The 17024-nt window shown below is 42.0% G+C and overlaps 2 long non-coding RNA genes across 2 annotated transcripts in view; one reads left to right on the top strand and one right to left on the bottom strand.

Moving 5' to 3' along the window:
* LOC140633215 (uncharacterized) lies at positions 1-5960 on the bottom strand. The gene is made up of 2 exons (XR_012030841.1): positions 5572-5960; positions 1-762 (listed from the first exon to the last, which is right to left on the bottom strand). It is a non-coding gene; the product is annotated as an uncharacterized lncRNA (long non-coding RNA).
* Positions 5727-17024, top strand: part of LOC140633214 (uncharacterized) — a 24862-nt gene continuing 13564 nt past the window's right edge. Inside the window, exon 1 of the long non-coding RNA XR_012030840.1 lies at positions 5727-6399. This is a non-coding gene — a long non-coding RNA (uncharacterized lncRNA). The remainder of the gene's footprint in view (positions 6400-17024) is intronic.

Raw genomic sequence — 17024 nt, forward strand, 5'->3', positions numbered from 1 at the left:
TCCCCAGCTTAGAGTTTATTTCAGGATTAGTAGATATGAGAAAATACAAGAATCAACCACTACTTCCTTACAAGGACAGACTGCTTGTGGTCAATAGTTAATTTGATAAATACCATTAACCTCATATTAACTATTCAGTAGCATGTTCAGAATAGAATAAAACATACCATAGTTCAGCATGTATCTTGTCTAAATTGCTAAATTCTCAGATGTTTCTCAGAAACATGGGCCAAAATAAGCTGCGTCCACTTGTGCTTAAGCTTTTTTCTTTCTTGGGGTTGGTGTGATCTCTTTCTTCGCAAATGATTTCTTTCAGGATGCAGACCTTTATTAATGCTGGCTTTTTTCTCATCGGAGAGGATTTCCTTCTTGGATGAGGTCGGGTGAGGTGCCTCCTTTCACCACTAGGGTGAAACTCAGGCACCTCTCTTATCGCATCTGCTCCTTGTAAACTGAGGGCTTTGATCATAAACAGTGGCTATAAATGGCTTGTTGTAAGTTTAGGGTCACCAGCCAGAGACCAGGTCCTTTGTTTGATATCTTCTGACTTCTGGAGGCTTATTGAGCAACACGTGGTTTGTACCGAGAGTTTTTCTGGGGAAAATTGTAGTCTTTTTTGGAGTATTCATGGAGCTGTTCAGTTTTGGGTAACAGGTTTTTCTGATCCTCGGAATCTCTTCTCAAGCAAAAACTAAACTTCTGAACAGGATGGAGAAAACACTTCTTCCTCCTTTCAGAGTGACTGCATGGCTGAGTCAGGACCTGTGGAGAAAGGTGCACTGTCAGAGGTGGGGCAGAGCAACGTGGCCTGGGCTCTTCTGCCATCGGGGTGGGCATGGTCCTGACCCTCCTTAGGAGTTCCTAAGGCTTCCTGTTTGATTAGGCAAGGGGTTCTCAAAGAACCTGCATCAGTGTCACCTAACCTGTGAGCTGATAGGAAATGTAAATTATCTGGCCTCTTCCCAATCTGCTAGATTGGCTCATTTGGGAGTAGGGCCCAGGGAAGGTTTAGCAAGATCTCCAGGTGATTCTTATGCATATTGATGTGTGACAATACCTAGGTTAGAGGTATCTGGTTTCTCCCGACAAAATTGGCCTCTTAGAAAATTGTAACTTGGATGTTGGCATTATCTCCATGGAAAAACAGTGTTTAAGAAGATAGGCTCTAAAGACAGCAGCCTTAAATTTTAATCCTAGATCTACTGCTGAACAGCTGTGTGAATGCAGGCAAAGTATTTTCCCTAAGCCTCAATTTTTGTTTAAATCTCTGAAATAGGGAGAGGGAATATACTCTTTCAGACCACAGACTCAGGCCCACCAAAAATAACTTTTTTTTTTATTGCTCTCCTGAGACTGCATTCTACTAGATCAAAAAGAAGCTCATACTTTTAGTTAATAAAGACTAATAATTATTTGAGAAAGGAAATTTAATCATAGTACACTACTTGGCCATGCTGTGAAACAGTATTCCTAAAATCAAAAGAGTATCAATAAAGATATGCTGATTTAGCTAAAACCTATAATTATTCTGGGAGGTTGGGGGTTGGGAAAGTGGAGGTGGTGGCGTGGAGAGCTACTTGTTCATCTACCATAACAGGAAGTCAATAGGAAAGTACCGACTAGTGAGAAGTCATTATATAGCAGTATAAACACATAGTTTGATCATAAGAAAACAAACGTAAGAATAAGCTTAAGGAGTTGCAAGTGGTGACTCACGATTTAGGCTAGGGAAGAGTGAGAAGGAGTGCACAGAGGATTACTGATTTTTGTTGCAATTCTTTCAGGTCAAAAAAAGAAATACAGCTTTTCCCTCCAATTAGTTTCTTTGAGTTCCAAAAGTATACTTGGAAACTGAGAATAAACTTTTTCTTTCACATTTCTGCTGTATCACCTTTCCGCTAAGTGGGGGGTAAGCATAGAATAATGTTTGTTGCTGCTAAAATAGTGCTCATTGCTGCTAAAATAGTGCTCGTTGATGCTAGATGGGGAGCAAGATGGAGAAAGGAGCCCAGGTTGCCATTGGAACATGTTCTACGGCATGACACTAGGGCGGTGGCCCTTACCTCATACAGTGGCTGCGAATATTTAAGGACATAATGCACGTAAAGTGCTTGGCATGGTTCCTGGCATGTTGTAAAGATCCCATATCTGTTGTTAGTCATGAAGTTAATGTAATGATAAATCTCCCAAGAGAGTCTGTCTACAAAGAGGCTAGGTTATGCTTGACCCTGCTGGTTGACAGACTGGTTATTTCTTTTTTGTTATAGGTCTGGACATGTTGAATGGATGTCTACAGTGACTTTAATCCCCACTATTAGTTACTGTAACTGATTCTAACTGGAGGCTCACTAAGGGTGGCAATCAGTCTTCTTATTAGGTCCCTGGATCATTCATTCCTTTAGGTGTGTGTGGACAAGAAAGCAGTGGTCAAAGGATTCCGAGAGCCTCAGATGATTGGAAATGCTGTCGTGTAAACCTTAGACTCTGCCACAGAAAGGATCCTGTTGGATTTCTCAAAGCAGCGATATACTCAGAGTTCACTGTTGCTTTTTTTTTTTTAAGATTTTATTTATTTATTCATGAGAGACAGAGAGTCAGAGACACAGGTGGAGGGAGAAGCAGGCTCCTGCTTCTGGGACTTGATTGGGGAGCCCAATGTGGGACTTGATCCCAGGACCCCGGGGTTAACGACCTGAGCCAAAGGCAGACGCTCAACCACTGAGTCACCCAGGTGCCCCCACTGTTGCTTTTTCCTTCCTGTTCTTCCTCCTGTTAGGCCTTATTAACATGATATATGTCACTTGTCTGTGACTTGGTTTACAGCTCCCTTGGATGGAGCTATATGGACAAACTAACTCTTTCTTCAGTCCTGGCTTGAAAGACAACAGTCGATTCTTTTAGCCATTTGATTTGTTGAAATGTTCTAAATACTTTGTAAATACAAAGTACCTATAGAATCATTATTAGTAAAATGCCTCCTTGTCTCTATTTCCCCAGGGAGGTTGTAGACCCCTGCCCCCTCCACCCGGACAACAGAGTATTTCTTAAATGAAATATGGGTCAGCTCAAGAATCAAGATGTACTGACCAGATGTGAGATCCAGGTCCTGGTCTGATTTTCACAGAGGACTAGTCTCTCTGAATTCTTTAATGCTGGCTAGAGTTTTCACCACTTCACTGGCCATATTGGACTCACATGCCCCTGTGGCCTGATTTTCCCATAGGCACAGGAATCTCCTCACCCAGGGTCTTGCTCTCCAGATGCAGAGAGAAATCCCACATGCCCTGCTTTCTTTCCAGCCTCTAGCAAATGACTTCTTATGACCATGACAATTAAGCATCAACCACAGAACATTTGGGAGAAAGTATACACTAAGAACATTTTTCTAGCATAAAGGCAGAAGTGTCAGGCAGGATCGTGTTAGTGCTATGTTGACTGCTTTGCAAAACATCCATCATTCACGGGGCTTGATGTAGGAGAGATGTTTCCAGATGCCACAGGAAGCACAGCAATCTCAGTCGTGCCGCTGGAACCCAGCTTGGGAGCTGATGGTGGCTTCATGGCCCAGCTCAGTCCAGTTGGGCCTCTTGTGCTTCCTTTTTTGCTGGCATCAGGGTTTTCTGGCTTTTGACTCCATGAAGGAGGAGCCCATTCCATGTTTGAGAGATACTAACATAAAACTGGGACATAAGCTTGAACGTATGCCCGGGAATAAACACGTGAAAGGGTAGAGAAACATGTTTCAAACTGGGAAGAAATCCTTTTTTCACAAATCTGTGCAGTTGATAAAAATAAAGCAACAGAAGAAGCAGAAAATATGAGAGTGGAAACCCAGAAAATGGGGCCCAATAGAAAATGTTCTACATGCCAAAAGTTTTAGACAGTTTGGGAGATGTTCTGATACTGTTTTTCTTGCCCTGTTCAGTTTCTGAAAAAATGAGTGCCCTCCCGTTTTATTTTGGTGGGGGGCGGGAGGCATCATAGAAAACACTAAGACCAGGAAATATAACTTATATATATTTCCTTCTAACTTTTAGATTTCTCTTACTAATCATAAACTAGCCAAAACTAAGAGATGGTATTTTAAATTCTGAGCTTGTAACTCCATTGATTATAAATTCTAAAAATACACCAAAAGTCCAATAATGACTCATAAAGATGTTAAATATTACTTTTATATCTAATATATTAAACATAATGACTTTCTTTTTTTAGCAAAACAAGTGATTAATATTTATCAGGCTAAATTTATATGCAATGAGTATGTATATCATTCTAAACTAATAAAGGGATATCCAACGCATAAAATCTCTTGAAAGACTATGAACATGAACCCAACAGAATGCTATGAACAGAACCCAACTTAATATTTGGTTTCAAGAATTTGTGGCTTAGCTGACTTGAATTTAGAAATATTTCTTCTCTTTCCTTTTTTAACGATTTTTAATTTACTTATTCATGACAGACACAAGAGAGGCAGAGACATAGGCAGAGGGAGAAGTAGGCTCCCCAAAGGGAGCCTGATGCAGGACTTGATCCCAGGACCCTGGAGTCATGACCTGAGCCAAAGGCAGATGCTCAACCACTGAGCCACACAGGTGCCCTGCATTAAGAAATATTTCTGGGGCAGCCCCAGTGGCACAGCAGTTTAGCGCTGCCTGCAGCCTGGGGTGTGATCCTGGAGACCCGGGATCGAGTCCCACGTCGGGCTCCTTGCATGGAGCTTGCTTCTCCCTCTGCCTTTGTCTTTGCCTCTCTCTCTGAATGAATTAAAAAAAAAAAAAAAAAAAGAGTGAAAAAAAAATAAAAAAGAAGTATTTTTGATAGAAAGACTATCAGGCATGGATGGGTGGTTAGGCCAGTCTATAAAATTCTATTTAGCTCATATTTCGTCGTACCAACAGGAACACAGATATTAACTATCACTTACACCATTTTCTAACTGAGAAAGTCTGTCCTGAGTTTTGACTAGGCTGGCCAAGATCACTGTTCCTCTAGGAGGTCATGGGAGAGTGGTTCTGGCAGTTGGGGGTGGAGGGCCGGGTTCGCAAAGAGTGAACCCATCACCCCCTTTGAGTTTTTAAGGGAGTGGCACTCCAGAGATTCTAGGTTTGGAGCTCTTGCAAATAAGTCCCCCTCAAAGACCTGTAAAGGGCTGGAAAGGACTGGGGCAGACATGGGAGGTGTTTGGACTGGGGCTGCCGGCATGGGGTGATGGGGTTCAGGGGTTCTGTTTCCCTTGGTATGTACAACAACTAACCAGATCCCTGAGGAAATAATTTGATCTCTTCCATTGGCTATCTTGGGGAATTTTTATTTCTTACGAAAAATAAGATATTCCGCATCTGAACATTAGGTCAAAGCTAATTGTAATGTGCTTGTTTAAAAAAAAAAAAAAAGTAAATTACTCCTTGCTGTCTCACCAGGGCAAACTGGAACAAAATAGGGACTATTATTCAGGAATTGTGGGCACTAGCGGTGACCAACCCAGGCAACTCAGGAAAGGTGGTTTGGTGTATCAGAATTATTAAAACTGTGTAACTTTACCCATGAAACAAAAGATATATTTACCTGAAAGACCATTTCTGGTGTAGTTTTAATATATCACAGAAACAAGAGGCTCAGGCCTGTAGTTCTGCTAAAATGGCACTAAATCTATGAGGGCTCTGAAAAGGAATTTAGAGTCAAACATGTGTAGCCCTGGGTTTCCTGTGTTGTCAAGGTAACCAGAGCCTCCTTTTTCTTGGTAACTTGAACCTGCCAAACCAAACGAGACACCTCACACGCTAGCTAATCAGCCACCTGCCACTGAGTGAGACAGCTCTCTGTGGATTGGGTAGCCACAGGCCCGGCTTCTCCTCATCTTCTCTGCCTTCCAACCTTCTCTGGTTGAGCCTGTATTGAGAGAAAACACTCCATTGTCGCTTTCACGAGGTGGCAAAGCTGGATTATGTCTTTAAGCTCTTAGGGAAAGAACACGACTATTTAAGACGTTTGCCTGGGCTACGTGGCAAATGCCAATCTGTACACTTGCCCTCTGCCCTGAGAGGACTTTATTTTTTTTTTATTTATTTTTTTATTTTTTTTCCTGAGAGGACTTTAGAAAAAAAAATGTGGGAATACGTATATGGCTTTTTCCCAACTGCTGTTGATGTTGACATAATGCAAGGCCAGGCCACGTGAAAGTTGAGACTCTGGTTTTGTGTTGCATCTTGGGAAAATTCAGGTCGAAACAAAGAAGAATGTTCATCAAGTGAACATGTTTATCCAGAGCCCCCAGCGCTCAGGGACTCTGCTGGCTCCTGCCTGGGACACAGGGCTGAAGACACCTTAGTCTCTACGCTCACCGTTTACGGATGACTGGACGGCCTAAGACAAAAAACACAACCATGAGTCAAGGTGGGATATAATTAGGGTCATCAGGGAGATAGGAAGGTATGAAGAAAAGGCTGCATGAGCTCCAAGGTAGATGAGACATTAACTGGATGTGAGTAGCCAAGAAGCCTTCATGGAAGATGTGGTATTTGAAACAGGCTTTGACAGAATTTCTAGAATGGTGTTTTTTTGAGGAGGGCATTCAAAAAGCCAAGTAAAGAAGGACCCACAGAAGGGGGGAGTTCAAAGATATAAACGGTGGCGTGTTTAGGCTCCTGGGCTAGGAGGCTCCCAGACTGCCTGGGTGTAAATGCCTGGCTCCCTACCTTCTACTGTGTGACCTTGAGCAAGTCATTAACCTCCCTGGGCGTCAGTCCTCTATAAAGGGAAGGGATAACAGTGGTACCTCATTGGGATAGTTGAGGCGATTAAATGACTTAAAATGTGTGAACTCTTGGAGCTCTTCCAACTTTATAGTAAGTGCTTTAAAAATGTTAGCTATTGTTTTCGTTGTTAGTGGGGTGTCATAGAAGGTGTGGTGCTTATGAGACCAGAGAGAGTTTTGGGTTCATTTTGGGGCCCCAAATAGATCAGATTTAAGTTTTATTTAATTTGATAGGCCATGGGGGAGTCGACATCAGAGATTTTTTTTTTAATTTTTAATTTTTTCGATGAAAGTAGGGAACTCACAGCACCAGAACAGCAGAACACCAGGAAGCAACAATACTGTAAAATTCAGTCGTTAAACATGTGGCGTAGTCTTTTTTCGGTTATATTTCCAGCCATTGCCCCAAAGTGCGAAGCATGTTAACTTCCCCTCTGGTGACTGAGACTGTGAATTAATTTGATACAAAACACCTGTAGAAAGAATTACTGAATGCTAATCTTGTACAGGTGGAGAGAAAATCGATTCAGAGAGGAACAACTTCTATTTTCTCATATAAATAAAAACCGCGGGGGACTATGAATGTCAAAGCCGGTGGCCTTGAACCCTTCTCTACCACAGGGGGCTACAAGCCTGGGCAATATATCATTAAAAAAACAAGTCATTTCTTTTCCATTTTGTAATATGTTCTGGGAGATTTGACTGATGACCTATATTTCAGGAAGCATAAATGATTTCCACATCTCAGATGAGATGGGTATGTCATAAATCAATACATGATGTAGTAAAACACTTTTTTCTGCCTTGACACAGCCTTGATCCCTAATTATAGGTGAGAACAAGGTAAATATTTTTTTTTAACAGCGAGCAGTCCATAAGAACTTCATTGACCCAAAATGTTTTTATTCATTGCTCTCAGTTCATAGACGCTGGTTCCTCTCTCGCCTGGAATTGCTTCTGCTACATCACATTCACCTTTTGGAGAACAATTGTTGAGTTCTAAGAACATGCGTGCTTCCGGTTCTTCTGACCTCTGGATGTATTTTTGTGACCTCTCCCTGGCCTTTCTTTGATCTCGGTTGGCCCGCTCCTTTCTCTCTAATCGGGAGGCCTCGGGTGCAGGTTCTATCTCATGGCTCAGCCTGTTTTGGCCTGTTCCGGAGGAAGCCAGCTGCTCCATGTCACTTCCCTTCAGACAAATCAATGGCTTTCAAGTGTTCTGAAACTGAGGGAGGATATTGTGAATGACAGATCACTGAGGCTCCCGTGGGGGCAGCTGTCTTCTCTGGAGCCACGAAAGCTATTTGGTCTCCTTTAAGGAAGCCAGGTAGACTTGTGCTCCATGGTCACTAAGGTCGTGTTGGAGCTGGAGAAGGAGGTGGGCTGAAGGACAGAGAAGTCGCTTAGGAGCGTGTCACTACTTCATTGCATGGGGGGATCTTTTTCCTTCTCCCCTTCTAGATGCTCAGCTGGGTCTCTCTAATAAAAGACAGATGAGCAAGAGAAAAGCATATAAATCCCCTTAATGTAACTTTCATGCGACATGGGAGCCTTTGTAAGGAAATGAAGGCCCAAAGAACAGTTAAGCCTGTGTGTTTTCATCCTAGGTTTGATGAAGAGTAGAAAGTTGTGGAAAAACATGATAGGACAGAGAAGAGCTAAGTGTCATAAACTGGAGAAACTTAGCCAGGCCTATATGTTCGGATTATTGTGGGCATCCCTCCATGTTGGAGATAAGATGCTCCCTTCCTCTGGCAGAGGGAGGACACCTTCTGTGAGGGTCTTAGGACCCACTTCAGAGCAGAGAGTTCTTCCTGCATCTGCCATTTCTCAAATTCCTTTAGCTTAAAATGTTCAATATACTAGGGTGCCATATATTGGAATAGTGTGTCCTGAACCCCATTAATGAGAATGGCTCGATTTCTCTGAATCCAAACCACTGTGGCATTGGAAAGTCAAATCCATTCACCCTCATCACTAGATCTTCCCTTGTATTTCCAACTCTAAAATGAATATTTTCCCAATTGTTTAGCTTCTTTGCAAATATATGCTTATGCTGGATGGATGTTAGGATGGAAGGGTCCTTCTTCAATTAAAAGCAGTAAAGGTCAAAGGTCTTAAAATTCTGAGTAGTGTGTCAGGAGTTTGGAGCAAGTTTAGACATGCATGAATGATAGAAAGAAATGGTGCTCTCCTTGCTGGAAAGAGCACTGAAGCCCAGCAGTTCAGAGGGGCGGTTCCTGTGAGCTGGGCCACAGAGATATCTGGGTGGAAGAGTGTTTATTGACATCCTTAGTAGGTGACTTTTTAAATTTTGAAATAATTATAGATTCAAATGAGGTTGCAAATATCGTATATGGAGTTTTGTGTGCTTTCATCCAGTTTACTCCAATGGTGACATCCATAATTGTAGTATAGTATCTAGGAGATAGATGAGTAGGCGACACTACTTTCTTCCATGTTTTTAAAATTGTGGCAAATGAACATAAAATTTACCCTCCTGACCGTTTTGCAGTGTACAGTTCAGTGGCATTAAGTACATGTCATACTGTTGTACAACCATGTGATTCTAGAACTCTTTCATCTTGTAAAACTGCAACTCAGTGTCTTTTAAACATTAACTCCCCCCTCCCCCCCAAAAAATAAGTAAACATTAACTCCCCACTTCCCCTCCGCTGGACCCTGGTACCCATCATTGTCCTTTCTGTCTCTGAATTTGACTACAATGGGTACCTCGAGTGACTAGAATCATGCAATATGTATTGGTCTTTTTGGGACTGGCTCATCACACTTAGCATAATGTCCTTAATTTTCATCCATGTCGTAGCATGTGCTAGAATGTCCTCCCTTTTTAAGGCTGGGCATTATCCCATTGTATGTATGTGCCACAGTTTGTCTATCCATTCAACCATCAAAGCTTGGGTGGCGTCCTTCTTTTAGCTACTGTGGATAATGCTGCTATGAACATGGGTACACAAATATTTTTTTGAGACTTTGCTTTCAGTTCTTCTGCATATATACCAAGAAGTGGAGTTGCTGGAAGTAGGTGACTTTTCAAGTCTGCACTTTGCTTGTTTCTTCCAAGTCTGGGAGCTCTGAATCGTTACCAGCTCCCCGAAGCCACCGCTTTTAAATTGTCCATCATCCCCAGCCCCCACAATGTTCCCACGTTCCTGGCTGCCAAGCTTAGATTTCCCATTAGGGAAACCACTTCTTGCATATTCTTTTAGCTCCTCTACAGGACATCAACCCCACTTTTATCTCATATCAAATTTCAGCTTCTGTACCAGATTTTCTGCTCTCCTTGGCACACCAAAGTCTTCAAGCACTTTTTTTTGGGGGGAGGAGGGAGGCTCCAGAGACCCTGTGCTTTCTGGGGTCTCTCCTACTACACCAAGGGGCCCATTTGTCCTTAATAGCTCTTCCACTTCTTATGGTTGATCCTTACTCCTCAGACCCCTCTTGTCTTGGTCTACACCTTCTCTCTGGAAGGACTTTTTTAGACTCAGTGCTGGAGCGACTCCTAAATTCTGGTGAATCTCAAATTTTTCTCCAATCCAGACTCCTTCCTTGAAATCCAGATTTAAATATCCCACTGCCTGCTCAACATCTTTTGGATGATGAATAAGCATCTCAAACTTAATTTGCATAAGATAGAATTATTGACTTTCTCACCTAAACCTGCTGGTCCCCTGGTTTTATCTTTCTCAGCAAATGGCACCCGAGTTCACAAAGTTGCTCAGGCCTAAGCTCTAGATGCTCTTCATTCCTGTTCTTCTTCATATCCCATTTCTATTGTTCAGTGAGTACTGTTGGCTCTGTTGTCAAAATAAACCCCAAAATGTGGCCACTTTTCCCTTCCTCTACTCCATCATTCCATCTGAGCTGTAGTCATCTCCCCTTTGTATAGAGACTTCAGTGATTGTTTAAAACTGTGAGTCAGGATCCAATCAACCTCCTGATCAATCAGAACCCTTTAAAGACTTCCTAGAACACAACGTCAAATCCAAGTGTGATAGTGCAGGTTAGGGACCCACATGGTGTGGTTGCTACTTTGCTCTCTGAACCACATTTCCTACCATTCTTCTTGTCTGCTCTTGCTGGTCACACTGTCTGGCTTTCCATTCCTTGAACTTGGCAAATTCATTTTGCCTCAAAGCTTTTACTCTCTCTTCAGAGAAAGCTTTCTCCAGACCCTCACTAGCTTGCTCCTTTGCATCATGGAACTCACTGCACCTACGTTCTGTCCTGACTCTAACATCGCTACTCCAACCACACACACTATCTCCTTAACCTCTTTTATTGTTATTTTTATTTTTAAATTCCAGTTAGCATAACATATAGTCTTATATTAGTTTCAGATCTACAATATAGCGATTCAACACTTTCATACATCACCCAGTGCTCATTGTGACAAGTGTGCTCCTTAACCTCATCGCCTGTTTCCCACATCCTCCCACCCATCTCCCCTCTTATCCTCTTTTATTGTACTTTACAGCGAATACTTCTATAATAAGTAACATATTTTATTATTCATATCTGTGCCGGTCTTCTCCACTAGAATGTGAGTTCTATGAAGGCAGCTCTTATGTCTTTCTTGCTCATCACTGCCATCCACCAAGATGTGGCAGCTGCAGAGCTAAAAAACGAGTGAACGAATAAATGCACCTGTGTCTTTATACCTTTAGCAATGTGTTATTGTGGATCAGATGATTTCCTTTTGTTCAATGGATCCTCCTTCATTTGGACAGAAGAGATAAAATAAAGCCGAATTTTAATACTTTCAGTTTGTGTGATTAAGAAGAAATCAGTTTGCACGGAGGTTGCCTTAGTTTCTTAACACTAGCGACTGTTGGTTTCCAGTTTGCAGACAATCTTAAATTTAAAATTCTAATGGGAGTTGAAGTGGCTTCTCTCAGTACAAAAGGGAATAGAAGGGGATCTAAGAAAGTGAGATCATTGACACATTCAGCCTTGAAATCATCACTCTCTTCACCATAATTTAAGTTTTAATAAACCATGTCAAAAACTCAGAGGCACATCATGGAAAGAAACCAATATTTTTCTTTTCTTTTTTTTTTTAAGCGAGCAGTTACTGTATCCCTGGTAGTATGCTTTAATATGAATGCTCAGTTCATCTTTATGACTGTGTTCTAGGATGGGTATTATTACTCCTCGTTGAGATAAGGAGATCAAGAATTAGAGAATTTTGTACTTGCCATAGGTCACAGTAAAAGGCAGAGCAGGTTTGGGAGTGGCCAGACTCATTCCCAGACCTGTGTTCTTTATATGTCCTCACACTGCCTCCTGTGGGGAAAACTAGGGTGAGACTCTCATAGGTATATCTGAATTATTTTTATGGGCTATCAAAATTCCAATTTAAAAATGAAATTGAATGTTTGCATCGAAAAATGCCACAGCAGGGATCTCTAACCCAAGAGATGGAATTAGCTGATGAGCCATGAACTGGAGAAAGAAGAGTTGATTCATTTTGAAAAACATTGTCTGCCAACTGCATTTGCAGAGAAGCCATCCTGGGCAGAACACTGTGCTGTGTAAAGTGGGTTCGATGAGAAGGGGAAGGTTCCTGCTCTGAACAATTTCTGATAATGTCAGGCTACCATACAAGCTTCACCATGAACTGGTTAGGTTTACCACCCACTGGGCTCTGTGCTGGCTTGTGTTATCCCCATCTTACACATGAAGGTACCTGACATGCTTAAGGTTACCAGCTGGTGTGTTACAGAGATGTGCCTGAAAGCCAGGTCCATCTGCTCCTGTCTATACCTTATCCATTTGGAGAGATCCCCTCCCACTTACCCGAGGGACAAAGAATAGGAATGAAACAACTGGGAATAAAATTATGTAAGGTAATACCTCTTACTCTTCAGTGGCATTATGAGAGCCGAAAGAGTTCTACCAAATGGTGAAATCAAGTGTGTTTAACTCCACAGCAGACAGTTGTCAAAAGTACTATCTTTTTCTTAGAAGTTCTGTAATTCGGAGAATGACCTAACTCATTTTGGTTTATTATTATTATTATTATTATTTTACATTATTCTAAATTGATAAAACTTTATTATATGGTGCAGTCTAAGTCAGGATAGATTAGACTGTACTGTGGTAACAAGCAGTCCCAAATCTTAGAAAGAAAGGCAATAACAGTTTTTTTCTCCTTGAATTGAAGTGGGGCTTAGGTTGTCTCCCTGCATTAGTGGAGGGCTCTGCTTCATGCTGTCTCTTTCTCCACTCTGGGAAGCAGCCTGTGACAGAGCGAAAAGAGAGCTCTAGAGGGTCTCACACTTCACTTCCATGGGCCATTACCAGCTAGTGGGTCCCCACCAGACACAAGGGCTGTGGGAAGTCCAGACAGCTAGAAATATTCCAAGAGCCAATCCAATCACTGCCTGAGGCTAGAGGAAAAGTTTCATGTGAAATTACTATGTATCTTTTTTTATTTATTAATGAGAGATGAGAGAGAGGCAGAGACACAGGCAGAGGGAGAAGCAGGCTCCCTGCAGGGAGCCCGATGCGGGACTTGATCCCAGAACCCCGGGATCACGACCTGAGCCAAGGGCATATACTCAACCACTGAGCCACTTAGGTGCCCCTACTATGTATCTTGAATATAAAAATATCTAGGATGATTATGTTTCAGAAATTATACTTATGGAAATTAGGATAAGATTCAGGTTAAATGTGTGATGACCATATTTAATTTTTAAAACTTATTTTGTTTTTCACTGATCATTTAGAAGTGGTTTTTAAAAATCATTTTCCTTTTCCTTCAACTCTAATTTTATTTTATTTTGTTTTTTTAAAGATTTTATTTATTCATTCATGATAGACATAGAGAGAGAGAGAGAGAGAGGCAGAGACACAAGCAGTCTCTATGCAGGGAACCTGAAGTGGGACTCGATCGTGTGACTCCAGGATCGTGCTCTGGGCCAAAGGCAGGCGCTAAACCGCTGAGCCACCCAGGGATCCCCTCATTCAACTCTGATTTTAAAAACTGTACCAGCTCTATATCTGTCTGTAGAGAGGAACCCACTTGGAAGGTATGTGCAAGAATCAGCAGGATGGTGTCTGATTGTCTTTCTTCAACTCAAAGGAACATTCATTTAAAACTTTGGATTATTAATTTTTTTTAAGATTTTATTTATTTATTTGAAAGAGAAAGAATGAGAGAGAGAGAGAGAGCATGAGCAGAGTGAGGAGCAGGGGGAGAAGCTGACTCCCTGCTGAGAAGGGAGATCGACGTGGGGCTCCATCCAGGGACCCCAAGATCATGACCTGAGCCAAAGGCAGACATTCAATTGACTGAGCCACCCAGGCATCCCTGGATTATTAGTTCTAACTTCAAGTATGCAGAGTAAAACAGAAGACTCTTTCAAGATAAGAGTGCTATCATTCTCTGCTTTCCTAACTCCTGTTCTCAAAATCTGAACATTCTAGAACCACTTTTAGAAAATATATATGTCTACTTTAACAATCAGTGCCTATCCCAAGATCGTGTGAGTTTTTATCATGCTCTCTCTCAAGGTGTCCTGCCAAAGCCAGTGCTTCCGAATGACCTTAGTGATACTTGAGTACGGTGCAATGTTTCTCGACAAAATAAAATGTACTTTGGAAGATCTTACAGCTTTTCTCTGACCCGGGGTAGATGGTTTATAGCCAGAGAGGGTGGAAAGCCAAACACCTTCAAGAGAAAGGTTTCCTTAGGTCTGGAGACCACTCCCATAATTATGAGGAGAATCAACATTTCGATACAAAATTAATGTTCATAGCCTTTATTTATTTATTTGTAAGATTTTATTCGTTTATTTGACACACACACACACACACACACACAGCACAAGCAGGGGGAGGTGCAGAGGGAGAGGGAGAAGCAGATTCCCTGCTAAGCAGGAGCCCGATGTGGGACTCGATCCTGGGATCTTGACCTGAGCTGAAGGCAGGTGAATAAGCAACCGGGCCACCCAGGGGCCCTGTTCATCACCTCCAAATTTGAAATATGCCATATGGCTTTTTTTTTTTTAAGGGGATAATATATAAGTAAGCAATGATCTAATGCTAAAACTCCTGAAAGTTTGGGAGTTTTTTGTTTTTTTTTTTAAAGATTTTATTTATTCATGAAAGACACACAGAGAGAGAGAGAGAGGCAGAGACACAGGTAGAGGGAGAAGCAGGCTCCATGTGGGGAGCCTGATGTGGGACTCGATCCTGGGACCCCAGGATCATGCCCTGGGCTGAAGGCAGCGCTACACCACTGAGCCACCCGGGCAGCCTGGAGTTCTTTCAATAGACAGACAATGGCCTGAAATAAGGAATTTGGTGACTGGAGGTAGAGGGGAGGTCCTGCAAAGGTCTCTAGGAGAGGAAGGATACATTGGGATGAAGAAACCGTCCCATAAGTAGGTTTTTAAGTTCACAGATTAGAACACCTCCAATTAGAAAAAAAAGTTACACTTAAACCTACACACCCAGAGAACAGCAAAGAACCCTTAGGGATGTGAGGTTTCACCTGTCTTATAGGGAAAAGTATTATGAGCTTAATTGGGTGAAATCTTATCTGTGAGATTCGTAATACTTTGGGGAGGGGGAAGGAATGCATATTTTAAGAAAATAGAGATTTGGCTGGGTTAGAAACTTTAGCTTTCGCAGCAATAAGATATTAGTGGCAAAAAATATATTTTTTAAAAGTTCTATCAACCAATGGCAGCAATTAACCCATAGTTTTCGTAGGAGAAGATGAGACTTGAAGAGTCAAAATAAAGCAAACAAAATGAAGCAAAATCTGCAGTGAGGATGAATTATTCTCTAAGATTTCAAAAGAGTGGAAGTGACACTTAAACCGAATTGTTAAACTTTGCAAAAGCCCCTCTCAGTGTCGGATATTCCTCAACTTGAAAATGTAAACTTGAAAATAAGATACTGGTCTTAAAGGAAAAAAAAAGGAAAGAAAAGAAAAGAAAAGGAAAGAAAAGAAAAGAAAAGAAATAGGAAAGGAAAGGAAAGGAAAGGAAAGGAAAGGAAAGGAAAGGAAAGGAAAGGAAAGGAAAGAAAAAAAAAGATACTGGTGTAAAACCTGTAAGGGTGAGCAGGGCAGAGCTCAGGGCACCCCAGGCTGGCTCCCTGGTTCCCTGGGGGGTCTCTGGGCAGCACCTCCTTCCCCAGGGGTTCATCTGCACCAGCAACCTGTCAGCTGCCCCTGGGAGTTCCAAGGTCAGACTTTAACACTAAGGTGGGCAGACAGTACAAAGATCAGCAAGAGAGGACAGAGTCCGGGAAATTGATGGTATTTTGAAATGTAAACAGTCAATTCTCTGATAAAACTTGCCGAAATTTTGTTTAAAAAGTAAAGAGAAAGCACACATCTGCGGTCCCTGCAGGCTAGGCTGGGCTTGGGAAGAAAGCCCTGGTAAGTTCCAGAGCGGAGCTGGCAGGCTGTGGCTGCGAGGGGCTTGGTTCTCAGGACGACAGGGGAGCTCATTTATAGCAGTTATTGTTTTTAAATGCCGAAATGAGGCTATTAGAGACAAAGACGGGATGATCAAAATCTAGGAGTACAGATAAGTTTACATATTTGAACGCGCCTGGATCCTGCTAGTTTTTAACTCCTAACAAACACATTTTAGTAGCCGAAGTTCCAGTTTTTATATCCGTCCCAACAAACTTTGTAATTTATACAGTCCTAAGTTTTAAAAAATATAAATTTTATTTATTACTTGTAATCAATACTTTCTCCTCTGCATTCCTGCCCCCACCAGAGACACACCCACATTGTCCATCCATAGAAAGTTTTCTTTTTTTTAACCAAATCCTGATGCAAATTATCACTTTTTAACCTCCCAATTTTCAGTTGGGATTTTAATTTCTATTTTCTTTCTTTTTTTAAAGATTTTATTAATTTGGGGATCCCTGGGCGGCTCAGCGGTTTAGCGCCTGCCTTTGGCCCAGGGCGTGGTCCTGGAGACCCGGGATCGAATCCTGTGTCGGGCTCCCTGCACGGAGCCTGCTTCTCCCTCTGCCTGTCTCTGCCTCTCTCTCTCTCTCTCTCTCTATGTCTATCATGAATAAATAAATAACATCTTAAAAAAAATTTTATTAAGTTATGAGGGACACACAGAGAGAGGCAGAGACATAGGCAGAGGGAGAAGCAGGTTCCCTGCGGGATGCCTGATTCAGGACTCGATCCCAGGACCCTGGGAATCATGCCGTGGGCCAAAGGCAGATGCTCAACCACTGGGTCACCCAGGTGCCT

This window comes from Canis lupus, chromosome 5, assembly GCF_048164855.1.
Source record: "Canis lupus baileyi chromosome 5, mCanLup2.hap1, whole genome shotgun sequence".
NCBI classification, from domain to species: domain Eukaryota; kingdom Metazoa; phylum Chordata; class Mammalia; order Carnivora; family Canidae; genus Canis; species Canis lupus.